Genomic DNA, 23,648 nt, shown 5'->3' on the forward strand with positions numbered 1-23,648 from the left:
CTGGCAGCCTTGCTGTCCCCTGCACCGCCCCCCGCACTACCTGCCCCCGGCTTCCTTCCTGCCTCTGAGGTGGGGAGGACGCCCGCGAGCCACTGCTCCTCATTTCAACTGGGTGCCAGTTTGATGCTCTCCATTCTGCTCCAAAGGAAGTTCCAACATGCAAATAAGCCCAAGGAAATGAAAAAATGAAACGGTGTGTGACAGTTTCTAATTACTGCATAAAAACAACATATGGAAACTTCATTGTCCATTTCATCGCCCAACATGTACCATCAAGTCAGACTTCTTTTGCTCAAATCACTCTCTGGAGCATTCAGACCTGGTTTACTTCAGTAAGAAGGTTTTTTGCTTTTTTAAAAATTTTCTGAGGGGGATAATGGTATTTAAAAAAAAATTGAAACATCTTGATTATTGGGAGGTTTTTAGAACCTTGCCTATTTTCTATTTGAGTTTTCTCATTGTATTCTAGTTAGTTAATTCTATTCCCTAGGGTTACTCACAACCTGGATTGAAGTTGTCCATTCTTCAAAAGTTTAACTATCCCTAAGTACCTTTTATAAATGATTGAATGGGTCCCTAATCACTTATTAGAGGAGGCAGGAGGACTGATTTGGCACTTGTAGTTGGCTTTGGTGTTCTAAGGCATATGAATGGGAGGTCAGGAAAGAAAAATCAGGCAGACACTGTTTGGTGACTTAAAAAATAACAATAAGGCAAATGAAAAAAAACAAAAGGTAGCGAAAACAACGTGCTGACATAGAAAGACTGGAAGGACGGTCAAGAGATGTGGAGTCTGTGCCCTGCTTTGTCACAACTATACCTGTGTGATCCAAAGCAAGTCCTTTCCTTCCCAATCTGCCTTAAAATAGGATTTGGGCTGCACGATTTCTAAGTTCATTTCCTCTTTTCTGCATTCTCAGACTATACAGAATGATTTAAGTACTATTTGTTTTCTATACGGGATAAGACACTGCTCACCGCAGGTTGCTTCCATTTAAATGCTAACCTTGGAGTAAGGTTTAAAAGTTGAGGCAAGACCAAAGATGCAAGGCATATATCAAGTGCCCGTTTGCTAAAAGCAAAACCTTCCAGTTTCTCCTCTCATCCCCCCTGGCCACAGAAGCAGAGTCGGTTAATGAATCAGAAAAAAGCTGGTTACCAGATGTCCTGGCTTATTAACACACACATCGCATTCTGTAATGGCATTCAAGAGCAAGCTGTGTGGAACCGAGAGATGGCAAAGGAAAAGTTCTCCTCTCAGATGAGCTTCAAAATGGGGGTGTGTTTTGATAAATTTCAGCAATGGTTACTGCACAAGTTCATTTCAGCCACTGTCAGGCATTCTATCTAGCAGGAGCTTGCCTGGGTTACAAGAGCCTCTTCCCCAAGATCATAGGATAGCATGCCTCTCTCAGAGCTTCCTCCTTCCTCTAATCTGTGCATAATTGCTGACATGATCTCTTACATGTGGAAAGGAAGATGTCGATAATAAACTTAGGAGCAATGCAAAGGAAAAGCCAATTCTGTTTGACTGGTTTTCACCACAGCTAATTTTAAAGCCACCCATTGTTCAGCTCTGCAGTCTAATTTTATGTTAATATCCTGAAAGTTGTCAAATCTTGGCAAAACCTATGCATAAATTACACAGAAAGTAGCTCACAGGAGGGGGAAAAGTAATGACTGTCATGGTTAGCCAAACCCATTAATAGTCTGACAAGCAATAACCCAGGAGCTCTGGTCAACTGCTGCAGACATCTGTGAAACTTTTGCAATTAATATCATTTTTTCCTTTTTTGTTGTTGTTGTTGTTGGAAGAGGTATCAGCTGTGAAATAGCATGCAACTGACTGATCATTATCAGCTCTGCCGGTAAGAGTTGGGTTTATCATCTCTCTTGGTTGACCATTGCCCCACTTTTCACAAAAAGCCACTTTTTTTTTTTCAAGTAATGCAGTGTTTTTCAGCACAAAGATTGATAGTCTCTAGAAAACAGTTGCCAAAGGTGTGTGGATACTCAAACAATAAAAAAATCAGATGCTTCAATCTCTAATTCATTACTGACATTTTTTCCCCTGTGAGGTTGGAAAGAAAGAAAGATGGAGGGGCTTAAAATCTCTCTTCAAAGCTGCACCCGAAGTCCTATGCTTGTTGGTAGATCGTCTTACTATGCCATCTCCTACCTCTCCTACCTCTTCCCACGTCATTCCAGCACAGCTTTTCTGTGGATAAGAGCTTCAGGGTAATAGATGTATCTACCTGACTGATGGTTAAAACATTTCGAATATCACCCTGTGTGTATATATATGTATATATAATGTAAATATACACATATAATACACACACACACACATAATGTACACATACGTAATCTCTTGCTCATTTTCCCAGAGAATATTGCTGGTAGAAATAGTTGAGTTTCCAGGTATGCCTGTAAAGACTTCTCCGTCTTTCCCAGAGCTGTTATCATTGATGCATCTGGCATAGTACCTGGCACTGAGTGGACAATCAAAAATATTTGTTGAATGTATGGGTAGATGGATGGACGGATGTTAGAGGGTGTTTCCCCATTTATGACCATGGTATTGTAGCTTCATATGTGGATTTTACACAGAAATTTCTTGCTTCTGAAAATCATTTCCTGCGTGTAGGGTTTTCTCAGAATGCCAATGGAAGTCTTGCTCTTATTAAAGCTTATAAGCCATCTGAAATGTCTGACTTACAAAATCATTTGGTACCCAAACTCTTTCTAAGCTCCTGCTTTGTGCCAGGACCCATGTTTGGAGGCGGGTATAAGAGGATGAATAAAATAGTTTTTGCCATCATAGAGCTCACAGAATGCTCAGAGGCAGCCATATAGAAAGGTGATTCCAGACAAAACATGGCACATGCCATAACATAGGTTTCTGTAATATAGGTTTCAATAGACTTCAAGGAACAGCACATTCTGCCTGGTACTGCAAGGAAAGATATCACGGTGAAGAAACATTTGGACTGAATCTCATTAAAAAAAAAAAAAAAAAAAGACTGGCAGAGAGAGTGAGGAAAGTCTTTCCAGGCTCAAGATCTGCATGTGTCAAGATACAGAGTCATAAAAGGGCACAGAATTTTAGAGAATAGTGAAATGGTCAGTGGCTAGAAGCAGAGGGCATGGGAGGATGTGTCAGGAAAGGAAGTGAGGTAGGATAAGAAATGGACTTGGTGCCATCCTACTGACTGCAGTGTATCCTGCAGGCCATGCAAGATGAATGGAAGGAAGCCTTTAACCAGAGAATCAACTCTGTAGGTCTTGCCTATGAAGGCCAGTAGTAGTGGGGTGGGTGTGAGGGGGGAAGAGAAAGGGACTGCAGAATCACAATAGGGAGGCCAATGAGAAAGTCATCTCAATAGCCTTGTAGAGAGATGATAAGAAAGGAGAAGAAGCAATAGATTTTGAAGACATTTCTGCAGTAAGCTGTCAAGATTGGGTGATTGATTGCCTGTGGGGGTAAAAGAGCTATGTTAGAGGATGACTCCTAGCTTTGTGTAAATAGCGACACCTTTAATTAAGACAGGGACACAGAAAGCAGCTGGCTGGGGTAGATGTAGGAGTGAGGAAACCACAAGGATATAAGGGAAGACAACATGAAAATTTTCTGGATATCAGTCTTTGGAATATAATAAGTAGCCCTACACCGAACCATTTCCAACTACCACTGATAAAGCCAACAAATCAAACAAGAACACAATATAATCTAACAGATGCTAATCAAAGGCAAATGCCATTGGAAAGACTTTTTAAGGAATAATCAGGAGGAAAAACTAAAATATACAAATAATAATTAGTCCTTTGAACTTAGATAAAAAGAGCTCATTAACAGGAAGCTGTTTATAGCCTCTGAGTTCTGAGCTTTCTGAACTGACAACTGAATGAAATGCTCAATCTGACCCATTTCTTCTTCCTTTCCTAAATATTATAGCAACATTTACCAAATGAAAATGATATTCGTAAAAATCTAAACCCCCTAATGGTCACAGTCTTCAATTTGGCAACACATGTGGATCCCTCTCCAGCCTTGTCAGAACAGAACATATTCTGGACAAATCAAGAAAGAAGAAAGTATTGGAGCAATCACATAAATGAATGCCAGTTGTCTGAAAAACAAGTCTGCTGTCATCTTGGGACACATCATTTTTAGAAACAATGACCCATTTGGCAGCCTCACACATGTTCCCATCTCTGAAGCTTTCCAACATTCCAGGCCTTACTTTATTTAGGTCTGAGATTTTCTTGATTATAAATCTTTGGTGAAGCAAGTGCAGAATCTTAAATCCATTCTTCAGGATTACTCATTCCATTCACACTTTTTTTTTTTTCATTGTGTTACCGACCCTTGTTTTACTGCCTCAGAGACCTTGTCTGGGCACCTCATATCAAATGGCAGCAGTGTGGAATGTCTAATTATTTCACTGTTGAACTTGTGCAGCTGTCCTAGATGGTCTGGTGAGCAGTGCTGGTCCTCTGGCTTTTGAAAACAGCCTTTGTTACATGGTGTCCCTTATTAGAAAAAGTTACATTTTGGCTCAGTCGACATCCGAAGGGCCCTGAGTTAGTACTATTCAAATTATCAAGCTCCACTTTTTCATTTTTTTAATTGAATTTTTATTGATTACATAGAATTTAAAAAGGTTAGGAAGTTAGGTGTTCCAGAACCCAGAAAATATTCCACCTGCCTCCCAGTATCTGACAGTATCACTCCTCATTACATTTTGACTTGAAATGGTTATCTTAGGATACAGTGGGATTTTCTAGACTATGTGAACTCTAGAGTCAAAAGAAATTTCCTGGAGAATCTCTAACCTGTAGACCTGGGTTGAGAGAGATTCTGGGGCGTTAAATATTTCTCTTTTGAAAGGAGGTCAGACTAAGTTTCAGGGAAAGGAAATAGGGTCACAGGAGTAAGAATGGTAATTCAGTCAGAGAATAGCCCCTTGTGGGGGAATCACAAGGTGGTGGAGCCTCAGAAGCAAAGAGACCCTGTCTTCAGTAAAGGCTTTGACTTCTGAACTCACCATCCCTTCTTCCTTTATGGGGGTTTCTTCAATGTCAATTGCTCTTTTGTACATGTTTGCCTTTTAACCTGACTTCTATTGTATGGTAACGATTTTCCCCTTCCCATCTTTCAGCTCTTTAAAATGGTTCCTCCAAGTTCTTTGTAGAAATAGCTTAAATGGCCGTTTTAATTTTTCATTTCATTCAGATTTTCAGTTTTAGTTCTAATTGTATTGCTGTGAAATGAAGGTAATGTTTTCCAAATTATTATAACCAGAAGTAGCTAAGAATATGTATATTGTTCATCTTACACATCACTGTTACAACATAGCTCATTTATAAATTCAGAAATAAATTCAGTTTAAAAAATTGAACTCTAAAAAAAAAAAAAATAAAATAAAATAAAAAATAAAAAATTGAACTCTTCCTCCAAAGATAGTTTGCAGATATTTACATAGGCCAAATAAAAAGAATAAAATGTTAACAGTCCTTCTTTATAATTAAATGAAAAAAAAAGGGGGCGCCTGGGTGGCTCAGTCAGCTAAGTGTCTGACTTTGGCTCAGGTCATGATCCTGGGACTGAGTCCCACATTGGGCTCCCTTTTGAGCAGGGAGTCTGTTTCTCCCCTCTCCCTCTGCCCCTCATGCTTGTTCTCTCTCTTTCTCTCTCTCTCAAATAAATAAAAATCCTTAAAAAAATAAATGAAAAAAAATTTACCACTTTTCCTGCTCCCATTCTTTAGGAGAAACACTAGAATTGAAGTCTGTTTTCAGATTATATGTTTGAATCTAAATGAAGCAACACTTTGGCTCTGTTTATCTAGCTAAGAAAAATTAAGCTCAATTTTCAGCACTTCTGTATAGTTAGGGGAAAATGATTATGAATGGTATTTTGCAACTATATCAGTTTAACATGTATTCTTAAGTCTACGGATACTTTCAATAAGCTGATGACATAACTGTGTGAGTAAACATATTCTTTTGAAAAATTATATTTCAAATTCTTTTGAAAAATTATTACATTTCAAATAAAAAAAGTACCATGTACTACAATAGATGCCCCTTTTTCTCTTTAAGATGAATGGGCTAATTCACAACTTGCTGAGGGTCAACAAGGCCAAATGCTCTGAGCAACATGGAGAGAAAACCCATAATGAAATGGCTAAAGAGTACAAAGGGGCTATTGATTTATAAAGTGTATAATCTTCTGGTCTCTGCTTTACATTATGGACATTCCTCTATAACCCTTTTATTCCTGGATCGAGTAAGTCAGCCCAAGTGGCGGCCATGTAGATAAAGCCTGGGCCCCACGTTTGAGCCTAGGATCAGCTTTTCGTAGTTGAAGGTTATGCATCCGTGCTCAGATATATCTTCTCACTTCTCCCACCAAAAATGATGAAGAAGAATGCAAGTTGCTGTCTAATATTCACCCTCTCCCTCTTCCTCAGGAACAAATATTTATTTGAGGTAGAAAGCAAGCAACCTAAGGACTACAGTTTTCTTCCTCTCTTACAAGTAGGTGTGGCCAAACGAGGTGCTAGCCCATGAGGTGAAACAGAATGCTGGCTAGGCTGCTCAAAGGCAATGGATTCAGCAGGGATATTTAATGTTTTGTTCTCTCTTCCTAATGTTTGGACTGCAGATGTGAGAATGGAGCTCTGGTCGCCCTCTGGAATTATGAGGTAAACTTGAGGGTGGAATGAGGACCAAAAATTAAAAGCTTTGTGGATTCTCGATGACTGTGTGGCTGTCACATTATCTTGGACCACCTAACTCCAGATTTCTTCTATATGAAAGGGAAATAAACTTGTACCTTTTTAAAGTCGCTATTATTATGGTTTTCTATTATATGGATCTAACTCAAGGTGGTAAGAGGAGGAAGATTATTTCAGTTCTGCTCTTATTGGGAAGGGCTATATGACCTTCAGTTTCACTGAAGGTGAATATATATATATACTATATATAGTATACTATATATATATATACTATATATACTATAATATACTATACTATATATATACTATATATAGTATATTGTAACCTGTTATTCTTTTACTACTGATCCCCCTTTGATATAAAGTGGAAACTCCACAGACTAGAATGTATATGGACTATTCCCATCTTAACGTATTTAATCCCAGAGCCCTAGGAGACTACCAGCTGAGCAAAATGGCTTTTTCAGACTTAACACTGCCAGCCTTAATTGGAGTGTTGAGGTGGTGGCTGGGGGCAGGGAAATATAGGCCAAATGGGCAGTGCTCTGACAAAAACAGTATCATATCATTGTAGAAAGCCAATCAACAACTAAGCGTCTGTCTCCCAGAATCCTGTTCAGGGTCTGCTTGAGTAAGGTAGTAATAACACATGCTGATACTGTGAGGCTGAACAAAGATCCCTAAAATATAAAATCTCTTCGGAGCTACTGTGTCTTCCAATTGTGAAGTGTAAAAGGGCATACTCTCACTATTTTAAGATAAAAAAATTAACAATACCGTGGAAAACAATAGCTTCTCTTGCATTGTTGCTTTGCTTTTTGTTATTGCTACTGCTACTTATTGGCATGGAATATGATCAAAATATACATAGAATAATAGACCATTGAAACTGGATACATCTTCTGTATCAGGATATTGTAGCCCACATACAGGAAAAAAAGAAGAAAAAAAAATCTGCAAATCTCACAGCCCCCAGCTAGGGACAAGAATTGCTGATATAAATAATCAGGCACTGCACGTTAGTCAACTTTTTTTTATCAGCTGCATCTAATAACAGTCAAGTATAAACCTCCTTTGGCCTCATATGCACATAAAGTCAAACCAGAGAAAATGCTTATGCTCCATGAAGCTCTCAGATATCAACTTAAAAATGCCTGCTGACAGCAGCCTGGGTTAACTCCAAGAGACTAACCATTTCTGGCAACTGGATTTCAAAAGGGAGAAGGGATGTGAGAAGGAAGTCCTTCAGGATAGATTATGGCTGATATCCTTGGCGGAGGAGAGGATGGTCACTATCTCACTGTTTGTGAACTTGTGCAGAGAACAGCATCCATGATGTCCCGAGTAATTGGGGGATGCTTTATGAGGATTTGGGAAACATAAATAGAGGAAAAAGAATTTCAAAGCCTGACCGGTGTGTATGGCATCATTAGACAAATACATGGGTCATAAGGTGTTTCCTTCCATCTCCTACATATACCATTTAATAAAAACTGTATGAGGATAGTATTTGCCCTGATAATATTTTTTCTTCACTCAACAATGTTTTCTTTTTTCTCTCTCAACAATTCTCTGCATATTGTGATAAAATATTTTACCACAACGCCTGGTATCCAAATATTTCAGCGTATCTGGGTGCCTGATGGAAGTTTTCATCCTGAAATCTCTTGTATCTAAAATCATATAATTCCTGCTATGATACACAAACATAATTGCTATTTTAGTGGCCATAGACAATGCAGTTACTACACTGCCATAATTTAAAAAAAATTTTTTGTCCTTTTTACACTTTTAAATCTGGTGCATTTCAGTGACAGCTGGAAGTCATTTTTAGCTAGCTAATTGTCCGGGGCAGATAAAATGGCCCTGACGTTCAAGGTCTTATGGTTGATACCAGGCATATCTGCTTTTGACATTAGGATCATTACTATCTGTCCAAGTTACCCATTCCTGCTTTCGAGATGCCACAACACAGGCCTGTTTGTCTAGTCCTTCTGAAGGCAGGGGCAAAACTAGGTTGGGGAGATGGTATGAAGGTAGAGGGAGCAGACAGAGTTGAATTCTCTGTGTCTCTGTAATCTTCTAAAAGGCTTACAACCTCTGGGGTGCCTGGGTGTCTCAGTCACTTAAGCATCTGACTCTTAGTTTCAGCTCAGGGCATGATCTCAGGGCTGTGAGACTGAGCCCTGCTTGGGTTCCTTGGTGGGTGTGAAGCCTGCTTAAGACTCTATCTCTCCCTCTGCCCCTCCCCCCAGCTCTCCCTCTCTAAAATAAATAAATAATTTTAAAAGGAGGGGGGCTTTCAACCTCTGCTTCTAGTTACCAGGGATCAATGCCATTATTAGAAACGACTGTTGACAGTATAGAGCCTTCACCTGGACTCTTCTCCTCTGTTTAAACTTCATTTGTTCCAAGTAGTGTTTTCCTTAAACTTCAAGGCCTAATGGAATCTAGTAGAAGAAATAGAAGGGAAAGCACTTAGCTTTAGCACCCAAGTAGAACTGCACACAATGGGGAAATGACAGTTCCCCAGAGGAAAGAATGAGAAGAATGGAGGAGGGGTGCTGGATGACCAAGAAGCAGTAAATGTTCACCTCCCTCTTTTTGCTTTTGTGGGATAGGTGACAAGACTCACTCAGCAGCAGCTGAAAGGAAAAAAATAAAAGCTTACTAAAAAAATTGAAGCTGAAGAAAGTGGGTATCTTTATACTAAATACAAACAAAAGAAACTAAATTAAACTAAATAAAAACAAAACCTGCCTCTGAGTTAAAATTAGGGCTTTTAAATTTTAGTATCAGGACATTTCTTTTTCTTTCTTTCAATTATTCTTTCTACCTTGAGATTCTGAAATAAAACTCAGGAAAAAAATACCAAGTAGTTCCAAAGGTACTACCAGTTTGCCTGACTGGTTGTGCTACAGTATCACTCATTGTTACTTATTTACTTAAATTTCCAAGCCATGAGGATATAGTTTTGAAGTCTGGATAAACTTAAGTGGAGGGTGGACAAGGCTGAGTTTGGAAGACCCTCTAGCTGCAGAGAGATGGTGCAGTTGGGGCATGGAGTAATTTCTAAGAGACCTTTGGCACCAAACTGAAACGTGACTGGAGAGGCTAAAAGCACAAGTAAAGAACAAGTACTCAGGAAAAACATATGATAGAATCATAAAATCCCATGGTCATGACAGAGTTACATTGATTTGGAATGGCAAGTACTTGGCTTACAAACTCACCCGATCTCACCCTGTACTCAAAACATACGCCACAGATGATTCAAGATACCCTCCGCTGATTAGCTGCAGAGAAAATTGCCCATTGTTCCATCCCTTCCAAGCCCATCTACTGTAACACTGTTCTCATTATCTTCCTGAAATTTCAAACTAGAGCTCTGAAACTCTTCACAGTCTTGCTCCAAAAGCACTTATTCCCCAACCCATATCCTTCAAGTCACAGTGACCTTCTTACCATTTTCTTAAACACATCTCCATCATTCTCTATTTCATGACTCCATGCATGTAGTTTCTTTTTTCTCAAGTACTCTGTCCTTCTTACCTACTGGTGAACTTCTTCCCATCCTTCAAAACATTTTGTTCCCTTTTTATCTTTGAGAACTTCCTGAATTCCACCAAACTGAGTTTGTTATTCTTTTTTTTTATTGTTATGTTAATCACCATACATTACATCATTAGTTTTTGATGTAGTGTTCCATGATTCATTGTTTGTTCATAACACCCACTGCTCCATGCAGAATGTGCCCTCTTTAATACCCATCACCAGGCTAACCCATCCCCCCACCCCCCTCCCCTCTAGAACCCTCAGTTTGTTTTTCAGAGTCCATCAACTCTCATGGTTCGTCTCCCCCTCTGACTTACTCCCCTTCATTCTTCCTCTCCTGTTATCTTCTTCTTTTTCTTTTTTCTTAAAATATGTTGCGTTATTTGTTTCAGAAGTACAGATCTGTGATTCAACAGTCTTGCACAATTCACAGTGCTCACCGTAGCACATATCTTCCCCAATGTCCATCACCCAGCCACCCCATCCCTCCCACCCCCCACCACTCCAGTAACACTCAGTTTGTTTCCTGAGATTAAGAATTCCTCATATCAGTGAGGTCATATGATACATGTCTTTCTCTGATTGACTTATTTCACTAAGCATAACACCCTCCAGTTCCATCCACGTTGTTGCAAATGGCAAGATCTCATTCCTTTTGATGGCTGCATAATATTCCATTGTGTATATATACCACTTCTTCTTTATCCATTCATCTGTCGATGGACATCTTGGCTCTTTCCTCAGTTTGGCTATTGTGGACATTGCTGCTATAAACATTGGGGTGCATGTACCCCTTCCGGTCCCTACATTTGTATCTTTGTGGTAAATACCCAGTAGTGCAATTGCTGGATCGAATGGTAGCTCTAATTTCAACTGTTTGAGGAACCTCCATACTGTTTTCCAGAGTGGTTGCACCAGCTTGCATTCCCACCAACAGTGTAGGAGGGTTCCCCTTTCTCCACATCCCCGCCAACATCTGTCGTTCCCTGACTTGTTAATTTTAGCCATTCTGACGGGTGTGAGGTGGTATCTCTCTTTTTTTTTAAGATTTTTTATTTATTCATTTGTCAGAGAGAGAGAGAGAGAGAGAGCACAAGCAGAGGGAGAAGCAGGCTCCTTGCTGAGCAAGGAGCCCGATGAGGGACTCGATCCCAGGATCCTGGGATCATGACCTGAGCCGAAGGCAGACGCTTAACCGACTGAGCCACCCAGGCGTCCCTGAGTTTGTTATTCTTATCATCTGTACTCCTGTAACACTTTGCATTTCTCTCTCTAAGGTAACTTTGAGTTTTGGTGTTTATATATCTGTGTCCCTCATTAGGCTTCATGACACTTGAGGGTCATATGTCTTATTCTTCTTTTGATCTGCCCTAACTTAAGGATATTCTGGCCATTGTAGATGCTCAATTAATGATACTGACTGAATAAATGAATATCATCTGACTTTCATAGTCATCCTGCCATAAGCCCTGAGAAAGGAGGGGTCTTCTGATTCGATGTTACATTTTCCTTCCTATTGAAAAATATGTATTTCAAGATTCATGTGTATAGTATATGACCTACCTTCACTTGCAATATTAAATAGAAGTTTATAGTTTTGCTTGATTCAGCTTGCCTTAGCCTTATTTGTATATTGGTTTTTATAAATGTAAATTAAAGTCTTATGCTATTTAGGGAAGCTGAGATTAATCAAAACCCCTGTGCTTTAAACGGAATATCCATATTTATTATTTGAATTATATATAATTCTGTTTATTTTAACAACATTTTTCTGGATACAGTTTTGAATCTCATTGAGTAGATGTCCATTTTCAACCCCATCTCATCATATAGTATTCACAGGAGTGTTTTGTTTAAAAATGCACAAAGGTATCTTATTAAATAATGTCACAAACATGAAGTTCATTATTATGCAAATGCCATCCTTGGAACAGATTTGTTAATTGCAACTCATTTGCATAATTAATGAACTCCCAAATGAATTATGCCTTTGCAGATTTGTGCAGCATTGTTTTAAAATAAATTATAAAATACATGTCAAAGGAAGAGTGCTTTCTGGGTTCTCATAGCATTGTTTGAAAATTAATTACCAAATGCTTGTCAAATTAAAATGAGTTTGTAGTTTTTACAATGTTATTTTAAAATTAATCACAAAATAAAATGTCACTGCATTAAAGTAAACAACTTGTTATTTTCTCTAAAAGAACCACAGAAAATAGCATTTTAACTTCAATTACATTGTTTGGTATAGTGATTCTAGTGTTTTATGCATTTTGTTTTTATACTGTGACTTAACAAAGTTGTTAGCATGTTAATATTTTGGTAAATTATGATTTAATTTAATTTTATTATGTAGCTTATTTTATACAGTTGATGATTAATGCATTGCATATGAACCTGGTATGCGTTTGTTCATGATAAATTGGGAGTTTAAAAAACATTCAAGGTCACTTAAATCTGGTGTATAAACAGTATTCTTAAGATTTATTTTCTTGAAATTTTGACTGCTGCCAGTTAAAATGATTAAAAGCATAAAGCCAGGCTGTCTTCCTACCTATTCTGACATACACAGTAGTATAACTCTTTTCTTCAGTACACTGAAAGCTTTTGGTCCTCCATGCTACTTGCTTCACTTTGTGGAAAGTTTCTGCTCTTGCACACAAGCCATAGTTACTCCCCAGTCCTGGCCTCCCCAATCCACAGGGAATTCCCATTGCCCGAAAGTTAGATGGAAAACACCAGGATACTTAAACAATGATTTGGCCAAAATGATTTTCAAAACAATAGATTTGGTAAATAGTTTTCAGGAATTAATGTTGCCAACCCAATACCCTTCAAAATATTAAAATACAATAATAATATCATCATCATCATCCCTGCCTAGGGGTATAACACCTAATAGTGAAACAGTCACTTCAGAAGAGTTTTGTTGTTGTTGTTGTTTAAACAATAGTGTCCTCTCTTTGCTCATCTCTCTTTCTCCTTATTCTCCAAAGCAAACCAGTTGTCTGTGGTTTACATTCTATCTTGTCAGTTCTTGACCAATGAATGTTAATCTATGGGGGAAGGCCTTTGTTTGATATGATTGCAACTATGCAAATTGATACCAACTAGACAATAATTCTTAAGATGATAAACCATTTTCTGTTTTTTTGTTCTGTATATAGCTGCTTTCCTAACTCCTACGAGCTATTCCGTGTTTCCTTTTCTGTAAACTGATAAACATAGTAGTCCATTTTGAAGAGGCAGTATTTCTTCTGTGTGAATAAGAACCCATTAGCTTATGTAGATATAAGAATTTAAGTTTCTGCCATTTCCTCTTCAATTCTGGCATAGATATTACTCAAACACTTAAAACATATATATTTTTTACAATCAAATCAAATATAACTACTGTTGTCAAAGCTGTGATGCTACCCCAGACATGTTCCTTTGTTTAAATCCCTTGGGATACTTTTACTTGACATCCTTTTCTGAAATTCTATATCATTATGCTTACAAGTACAAGACAATAAAACATCTAATAGACAAACTATCTCATAACTAACATTTTTAGTGAACCAATAACCACATACTGAGAGCATTGGTTAATTTGTACAGATGCAGGATCTTTGAATTAATTGAATTAAATTAAATTCCAATGAATTAAAGCAGAAGTGTTCTAAGAGAGAATATGATCCACATTTGATGTTCTTCAATGAACTCTAGTCTGCGAAGCAGTTGTAGACATTCCAGTCTTTGGAAAATTTCATATTGATGAGAATAAGAGTAAACAAAGACATCATTTTTGTTGACTGAATATCAACTTTTTGTGAAGTTTTGTGAGGATTAGTAGTCTTCTCTTGATATACTCTTCATTTTATAGAAATGAATTCAGTTAGTCTTGAATTTAGGCTTTTTATACTGCATTCATTTCTGTATTTCATTATACAAATTCCAGAATTTTAGGCTGAATTCATTTCTGTATTTCATTATACAAATTCTAGAAACATGGATAGGATTGCTATCCTGTGAAATAAATCAGACTTCAAGCTTTCTTTATTAAAACCATGGCTTTTTAACTGAGTTGGGATGTCAATTTATACAGAATGTCATATATATCAGAGTTGGAAGAGACAGTGGGGTTTTTCTTTTAAGTTCTCCTGGAGGCCTTTCCAGATCCTCCAAAAGGGGACCTATTGGTTTTTTTTCAGGAGGTTTCGCCAAGCAGCTTTATTGTCCAGATCAGGATGAGAGCCCATAAAAACTTAATCTCCCTTTCCTTTATTTCCAAAAGTCTACCAAAAAGAAATAGGTTCAATGGTGCTTTGTAAATCAAAGCTATCCTTGAGGCTGCGATATCTAGAATGTTAATTTTCTATGATTTTTGTTCTGTTTATCTGAAATCTACTCCTCCCTTATCTTTTTTCTGATGGCATTTTGAAGCATTAAATATATGCTATTCTGGGACACCTGGATGGCTCTTTGGCTAAGCGTCTGCCTTCAGCTCAGGTCATGATCCCAGGGTTCTGGGATGCAGTCCCAAGTCGGTCTCCTTGCTCAGCAGGGAGCCTGCTTCTCCCTCAGCCTGCCACTCCCCCTGCTTGTGCTCTCTCTCTCTGACAGATAAATAAATAAAATCTTTAAAATAAATAAATGTTATTCCAAATTTGTAAGTTGTCCATATATTTCAAGCTACAAGTTGGGAGACTTACATTTCTCCCCAAACAAGTGATGAGTTATTTTTGTATTATCACTGGGCATCTGTTGGTCATTTCCTTCATAAATAATTTTGGAAAATTATCTTATTTATAACAACAGAAGTAATTCTCTCATACAAGCTTTATACAATACTGCATATATTTAAATAACTAGAAACTTTAGTCTCTTTGATGGAGGGAAAATTTTAAATATTGCTCAATATTATATGGGTAAAATAATTGAACTGTATTTTTACTTTTTCAATTACATGTTTACGCTGTATAGATACATAGTTAGAAGGAATAACAGACATTCTATGGCTTTGTCAGTAACACAGAATTTCATTTTATTTGTTTATTCTCTTATTTTTGTGTGTACCAATACTCCTTTCTGAATCTTAACTTGTTATTGAAAGATTCAAAAACTTACTGAATATTCATGCATAGAATTTGAGATCTTTCTTCCCTAGAGTTCAAGTTGAAAGACATTGTTGATATATGTCCACTGTGACATGATATGGCACTCTTTTGCAGTTATTTTTAATTAGATATAAAATATTAATCCATTTGAGTTTGTGTATAGAATGTATTTGGAGGAGGAGGAAACTTGAAGAGACATACTGTGACAGAATTTTAATTAATTTATTTTAAAGAGAAGTCACATTAACTTGAAGGGCAAAAAAGGTCGGTCTCTAATAGCCCCCTTTGTGATCTAAAGGAGGGAATTCCCTGAGACTACAATATACAGAGAAAACTAAAATCCCTTTCTGGTTTGTTTCCTCTTACTAACCCAAAATAGATAAAACAACTTGTTTTCTCCTGGGTTTGAAAAGCAAGAAGTTGAACTTAGGACTCTTCTTCAAATTCTTCTTCAAATCATATAGTTCTGCAACTAGGGATACCACCTCTGCCGAGTTTCAGTGAAGAGAATGTAAAGCATCTTAAGAAATTATATTGTTGGCTGACCCCTGTCATGCAATTTCAGGTTCCCTTCTGAAAAGAGCTCTAATTCCTGGAATTTAAAGAATTTGTCAAGGCTTCTCTGCTGAGACTATTAGATGACTATTATTAAGGAAAAAGAGTGACTTCCACTAAATGGTATTTTAGAGATGTGATTATTTAGAATTCCATCTGGTCAATACCATTGACTTCTTAAATCATTGAGTAGCATCAAGAACATCTATTCACTTAGGCTATGCATATACTGTGAAGACTCTGTGTTCATGAATTTGTCAGTGAACGGTGATCCACATATTCTGATTTTTAAATGTTTTTTAGTTTCTTCAATTTGGTTATATCAGCTAAAATGGTGGGGAGTTGGGGGGAGAAGATGACAACTGACATGGGCAATTATCATTTGGTAAGTTCAGTGATGGTGGTATGTGGAAAGGCTGCTAGTACAGTCTGGAGAGAAGTGGGTCAGAGAAACCCAGATTCCAAGTGTTTCAGCATCATTGGAATTTTCCCTCTTACTCCTTAGAAGTCATCTGACTCATCTGACCATCTGATCCTGTACGGAAAGGATAATAGCAGAAAGCTGATATTAAGATTGGTGATGGCCCTGTGCAATAGCCCAGGACCCTGCATCATAGGTAAATGTGGAAACAATATTATAGAATGTTACACTAGTTCATTAAAGAAAAATCAACCTAAATTCTCCACTAGTTAAACTCTGAAGTGCTTCTGTATGCTTTATGGTTTAGAGATTCCCCAAATAATTCTGAATGGGAATTTTATGGAGATTCCCTACACATTACTGACTTGGTTTGTACTCTATTTGGTCATCATTCCCACTCCAGCCCCCCAATTAAATGCTGAAATTCTTTCTCTTTTCATAAAATCAAGTCAGTGCAGAGTTATATACACTATTAGCTTTCGATTGAATGTGCACGAGAAGGAAACCATAATTGCCATTTCATAAAGCAATGAATAGCTAAGAATCTATCTCTTTCTGTTCTTAAAAATAAGTGCTAAGAGCTTTGCATATCTTATCTCAATTGTAATAACTCTATTTGGTAATACTATTATGCTCCTTTTATAGAGAAAGAATCTGGTCCCAGAAAAGGAAGGATCTGAAGTCATCAGAAAGTAAGTCATACTGTATTTATGTATCCATGCTTTTAACTACTATGCTATGTTAGTTATACAAAATAGCCATACTTCCTAAAAACACTGGTAAAAACACTATGTTGGCATATGCTTCCAAGTTCTTCTTAGCCTTACCATTTTTAGGTATTGAAACAATTGTAGAATGGCATATCTAAATATAAAAGAAATTGAAATCCCTATATTTATACAATATGACCTGCCATATTCCTCTGATATTCAGAACTTCACCAAAGGTTGTAGCTATCATTTGTCACTCAGTTCTCTCCTCAGTGTGGAACAACAGCAACAAAAAAATAAAACCAAAATCTCCATTCTTGGCACATTTTTTTCCAGTTAAGGGGCAAAATCTCTTCACAAGGTTTTCTTCGTGAGGGTACAGACCCAAAGGACAGCATCAGTCACAACTCTTTCATGTATTCAGCAGATATTTACTAAGTAACTACTGGGCATGTGGTCAGTGCTTCCCTGGAAAAGTTACATAGAAGTTGAAATCTCAGTAATGAATAGGAGTTAACTAGATGGAGATGGGAAGAATGTAGGAAAAGGATAGGAACCATATTGAGAAAACTGAACATCTGAAGACATTTTAAAGACATAAAATTAGCTATGATGTAACTATGGTTTAGAATAAATCTGATATGCTTGTAAAATAAGGTATCTAACTAAGAAAAAATGGGAAAGATGATGATGATAATAATAGCTCATATTCATCTGGAACCTACCATAGTAGGACACATTGTTTTTTTTAGCATACTGCAATGTACTATCTCATATAATATTCATAACAACCCTAAGAGAGAAATATTATTAGTAGCCCAATTTTACAGATGAAATAATTTGGTCACGGTCACATAGTGAGTAAGTGGCAGAACTTAGAACCCAGGGTTTTTGATTCCAGAGCCCAAGTGACCTCTGCTGCCTGCAGATTATGATGGGCCTTTTAAGGCATAATAAGAATTTTAGTCGTTATCCTGTAGGCCAGGACTCTCCATGTATGCACCCCATCCCAGACCTACTGAATCAGAAACTCTGGGGCAGGTCCAGCAATCCATGATTCCACAAGTCCTGCAGGTGAATCTGATGCTCAGTAGCTTAAAAACCTTTAATATGGGCAATAAGAAATTCTGCAACATTTTTAAGCAAAGAAGTCATGATGTTTCCTGAAAGATGACCATTCTCTTATCTACGTACTCAAAGGAGAAGTCATGCGGTTAGGTCTGATGGTTCTCTTTCTGGAGTGAAAGAAGACTCAAGGTTTCTCATTTTCTTCTGCACCTATAAAGGGTGATACCTACTCTCCTTCACTTAACACAGAATGAAGTAAATGTTACTAAAAGTGGCAGGACTAAAGAGTAATGCAGCCTTCTATTAGGGGGCCTTGACCTGACTGCTGAATTGAAAGAGATGAAAATATCCTTTGTGATCTTATTGCAAGAAAAATGCCACTCATCAGACAGTTGTGACTTAGATAAATTTTAGTCTATTAGACTTGCTTAGTTTTATGAGCAAAAAGAGTGCACATATAATAGTTAGGATTCTTTCTCATTCCTTGACCAAAGGATATTTTTCACTAGAAATAGCTGCAGTAATAAAAATTAGACATATATTTTTCCAAAGTATATTCCATGTCTTTAGAGTTACATAAAATTTTCACTCCTCTAGAAAGGGGTCAAATCATAATATGAATACAAATCCAATAACCCTGCCTTTAGAAAGTCACATTCCATATGAATTATAGGAGGATTACCACAGAATAGTAATTTTCAATTTGAAATTATTTTGTTTCTTTCAACTAAATTACATCCATTTCATTTAGTGAAGTCTTCTTCCCCTACCAGTTTTTATATTTTAATGCCCTCTAATCTGGTTTTCAAGGATTATATTTAGGGTACTATGATTTATTTACTGAAATGTCACTTAACCTAGAAACTAGAAATTGTGAAAAACTTTTAAAAATCCATTTAAAAGTTGATTAAAAAATCACCAATATGAAAATGACTAATAATGTCTGTTCTCTTGAGGATAGAAACTAATAAATATTTGAAAAATTAATAGAGCAAATGACTAGTTTGCCCTTTAACTTGCCTTTGAAATAATCTTAAGGATAAAAAAAGGAGTTAATCTTATGCCTGTCCCCCTCCCAATTAGTGTAAATTAGGGTAAAGAAAACGAGATTCCCTAGGTATCAAATGGCCAGGATTTGACAAGTTTTGCTTTATTTTTAATTTATGGAAGAAGATGCAGGCTTTCAAACATATATACAATTTTATATTAATATGCTATGGCATTTCTTATGTAATGAGTCAAATACCTCTTTAAGCCAACCTAACAATTTAATGAACAAGATATTCATTCTTGTTAGCTGATGGATATAGGGAGAAGTGACCACTCAAGGGAAGTGGCCCCTTGCTTCCTTCTTCCTGGAATATTTCCCTCCCTCTCTCCTCCTATTTTCCTCACTTATTCTGACTAGCTCTTCATGACTCAACCTTAACACCACCGCCCCTTTTCCAAAATACAACCAGGATAGATTTTTGTAAGCTCCCATAGTTCTCTGTACTTCTTTGCTGCATTTATAATAATTATAATAAAAATAGTAAACATTAGTCTTCTCCAAAAGTGTAATCTCTAAAAATTTAATCCCATTAGGACAGGAAACATTTCTGACTTATTGCCTGATGTATCTTCAGCAAGTACCAGAAGAAAGGAAGGAAGGCTCCTACAGGGTAATGGCTCCAATAGCGAAAAGAGAAACACAGACCAGTGTTCTAAGCTAAACCTTCATGTGATTAAATACCACTGCATTTGGCTACATGAATTCAAAACACTCTAGCTTAACCAACATCTCCATGTTTAGGTGATTATCATATGCTTATTAATGATGAGTGAAAGGAGACAAAGTTATCTGTCTGAATTCAAAGTGACTAAAATGTAATTTGGCAATCATCACAAGAATAAGGAAAATGCTGAAGAAGGACACATTGGGTATACTGACTCAGGAGCTCCAGAGAAAAATCACTTGACTGAGGGGGAAATGGCATAAATGATCTACACAATTAATGATCAAATATTTCCAAGTAGAGACCACTCTGACATGTGGCTCCTAAAGGAAGTATGTCAAAGAGAAATTGAAATGAGGATCATGAAGAACATGTCTATATAAGTGGTCCAGTTAACCGGCCTGTTGCTGCGTAGGTGTGCTGGAAGTTAACACTGCTTTCTACTTCTCATCGCTAAGAAATCAGCTCCTAGAAGCAGTTGTTAAAAGAGTCAACTTTTCAGGTGCTTGGGTGGCTCAGTTGTTAAGCGTCTGCCTTCAGCTCAGGTCATGATCCCACGGTCCTGGGATCAAGCCCCGCGCCTGGCTCCCTGCTCCGTGGGAAGCCTGCTTCTCCCTCTCCCACTCCCACTGCTTGTGTTCCCTCTCTCACGGTGTCTCTCTCTGTCAAATAAATAAATAAAATCTTTAAAAAAAATTCAACCTTTCACTCAGAGTTAGTAGAAATCAACTTTTACTTCTCATTTATTCAACCACATTCCACAAATATTTATTTAGAACCGACTATGTGCCAGTGGTGTTCTAGATGCTCAGGATACTTCAGTAACAAAAAAGCAGCAGCAAATGTGAAACACCACTCTGGGCTGACAGTAACTACTAAATATAGAATAAATACTAAAGGATAGTAACTATTAAAATGTATAAAATGTGATCCTTATTCTTGAAAAGTTCACAATCTTGAATGAGGGAGGTTGATACACATAAAAATGGTGACCTACCATATGAGTAGTACATGATGAGTATCAATTGTCTGGTGCAGTGACTCAAACATTTTAGATGTTGAATACATATGTCAGAGAAGAGACCACTTTGAACTTGGGGGCCATGGAAAGCTTCATGAGGAATTGTCTTGAGTGGGCCTCCCAGCCAAGTTTAGAAAAGCAGACAAGGGGAGGAAAGGGAAAGGTGAATGCTCTCCAAAATCTCATGTACAAAAACTGTCTTGAAAATCATGTACTGTCTACATTGACCAATTGAGCACCTGCTGTGAGCTGGATATTATAATATGTTTGGCAGAGTGTACAATAAAATTTCACCCTCAAAAATTTATGGACCAGTGAGGAAGTTGTAAAAATGTGCATTAGTCACTAAAATACAAAGTAGAAAGTTCTAAGAGTCATAAATAAGAAAGGTGCTGATAAAGTCTTATGACATTTTAGAGGAGGGAGACATTCACTAACAGCTGGTTATCAGACAAGGCTTCATGGAAAACAGGTGGCATTCAGTGGGACCTTACGAAATATGAATGCATGAAGGAGAAAGTGATGTAATGGCAGACTCAGGAAAGAAGCCTGATAAACAAGTGGGAAAGCTTAGAAAGTGGGAGGGTCATTTCAAAGCTTACTGAAATAGTCGAGGTCGGGTAGTCTAGGTAAAGACATGGATATTTATTGATTGATGACTTTAAGTTATAATTGGCCACATCTACTTTCTAGCTCTTCTACCATCTCTTATAAATTATTTTTTATATTGTTTGAACCACCAAACCATAATATAACATGAAGTTTTCCTCACTCTTCAACATTAAGCATTTACATCCTATTAGTTTTCTTGCTTTAGTTTTTGAATCTTCAGATACTTTCAATCCCACATTTCATCATCAGATTTGATTAGTCTTCACAATGTTTCACATTATTTTTATTATTACAACCTGATTTTTACATGCATTTCCTTAAATAGTGGTCAATGCTTATTTTTATCTATTTTATCTTGTTTATCTCTGCATTAGCTATCTTCCCCACTCCACTGACTTAGTATGTTATGTATGTGTTTCTAATGATTTATTTTATAACTGTACTGTATTGGTGAGTGATTACATTATTATCAGAATAATAGAATTGTATTCCAACTATCTCATGTTCTTTTTCTGACAGTGGCACTAAAGAGAATTGTATGAAGTTCCTGATTTTTTTCTCTAAGGTCAACTTCAGAAAGTTAAGGATGTACTTGAAATAGTATAGTTTCCCACAATATATTTTCCCTATGAAAGGGTCTGGATGTATGCTACATGAATAGTGGTATGAGGATGGCCTTGGCCATGTGTGAAGGCAGTGATATTTTGGCAGTGCACTAAAGCCTTTACTAGTCTCAGAATAAATTATGTCCCGATCTGTTTATGTCCACAGTGATAGGATATCTGATACCTAGAGCCAAAGGAAGAGGGACTGAGTATGGGCAGAGCAGAGGTTTGGAGGAGGGTGCCCTCTGCCTCCTCAAGGGACCCCCACTATGCGCAAAAGCCCTAGAAAAGCTAAGAGAAGAATGAGTGGGAGGAAAGCCTAGGTTTCTCCACTTCTTCCTGTCTGTTCATTCTTTAATTAATAAAAAGCATGCGTTAATTACCTACTTTGTGCTGGGGACACAGTATGAGTTAAACTTCTGCCATGAACTTTGACTGCTTTCAGTTTATAATCCAGTAGGGGTGACAAATATGAAATGAATCATTATGAGTTATCACATCATTACATTTGTGACAAATGCTTCAAGGTGAAAGTGCAGAGTGCTCTGAAGGATGGCTAGAGTGTTGCACTGTGGAAGCATCCATCCCCAGAACAGAAGAAAAGAGAGCTAATTGTGCTTGAAGCATAACACTTACTATCAGAATAAATGATAAAATTCTCTGTTCTTGGGGCAACGGTGGTATAGATGATATCACAACAATGGCAACACATTTAGAAAACTTCAGCCACGTGATAAATTATGCATAAAATTTTGTTATTGTAAAAATGACAAGGAATCTCTGGAACACCCCTCCATCTTTTAATAATACATATTCGTCATAAAAACAAGGAAATCTCAACTGAAATCTTATGCACCTGTATGGCTAGTCAATTATTCACAAAGCATCATGGATCTGATATATAATTTCTCTACCTAATTCTGTTAGACAGTCAATTTGTAATGCTAAACAAAATGTGCACAGGAACCTTAAATACAGCATTTCAGATATTCTCTGAACATTCATTTATTTGTTTACTGTGGGATATTTACTAAAATCAGATGTGCACACCCATCATCTGAGCACATGTCCATCTGTCATCTAAAATTGCCAATAAATATATTGCTTAAATAATAGCAGTAAAGAATAGAGACTCTCATAATGAGAGAACTAAGAGTAGATCATATAAATGATCACAGAACCACACAAAGATAACTACCAGACAAGCCACAAAAATATATAATAACACGAATAGCCCTTGACAATTTTTTCATATGCTCTATTTCTAAGGATTCTTTTTTTTTTCATTTCTAAGGATTCTTGAGGTAATTTTTATTGTATAAATTCTTTCCAAAAAATGAGAAAAAGAGGAGTTAGTAAATGTACCCCTCTGGAATTAACTGAATCCTGGAAAACAAAACCCAGATTTTATGAGCCCCTCTCTCTCACCTCTTGAAAGTGGAGGCTACTTTTGTCTTTACACAATATATTCATTAGGATTCTTTAGTTGCATTTACTAAAAAGCTGAATCTGGATATATTACTCTTGCTGGCATTTTTGAATTC

The 23,648-nt window shown here is 37.1% G+C and overlaps 2 long non-coding RNA genes across 4 annotated transcripts in view; both read right to left on the minus strand.

The window, feature by feature from the left end:
• The window catches only part of LOC112806760 (uncharacterized), a 333,839-nt gene that overhangs the window by 75,579 nt on the left and 234,612 nt on the right, over positions 1–23,648 (minus strand). The window lies entirely within an intron of this gene.
• On the minus strand, positions 20,054–23,419 carry LOC141370725 (uncharacterized). The gene is made up of 2 exons (XR_012375025.1): positions 20,864–23,419; positions 20,054–20,528 (listed from the first exon to the last, which is right to left on the minus strand). It is a non-coding gene; the product is annotated as an uncharacterized lncRNA (long non-coding RNA).

Source organism: Callorhinus ursinus, unplaced genomic scaffold (genome assembly GCF_003265705.2).
Source record: "Callorhinus ursinus isolate GAN/ISIS: 27379988/994484 unplaced genomic scaffold, GSC_fseal_2.0 scaffold2, whole genome shotgun sequence".
Taxonomy (NCBI): Eukaryota; Metazoa; Chordata; class Mammalia; order Carnivora; family Otariidae; genus Callorhinus; species Callorhinus ursinus.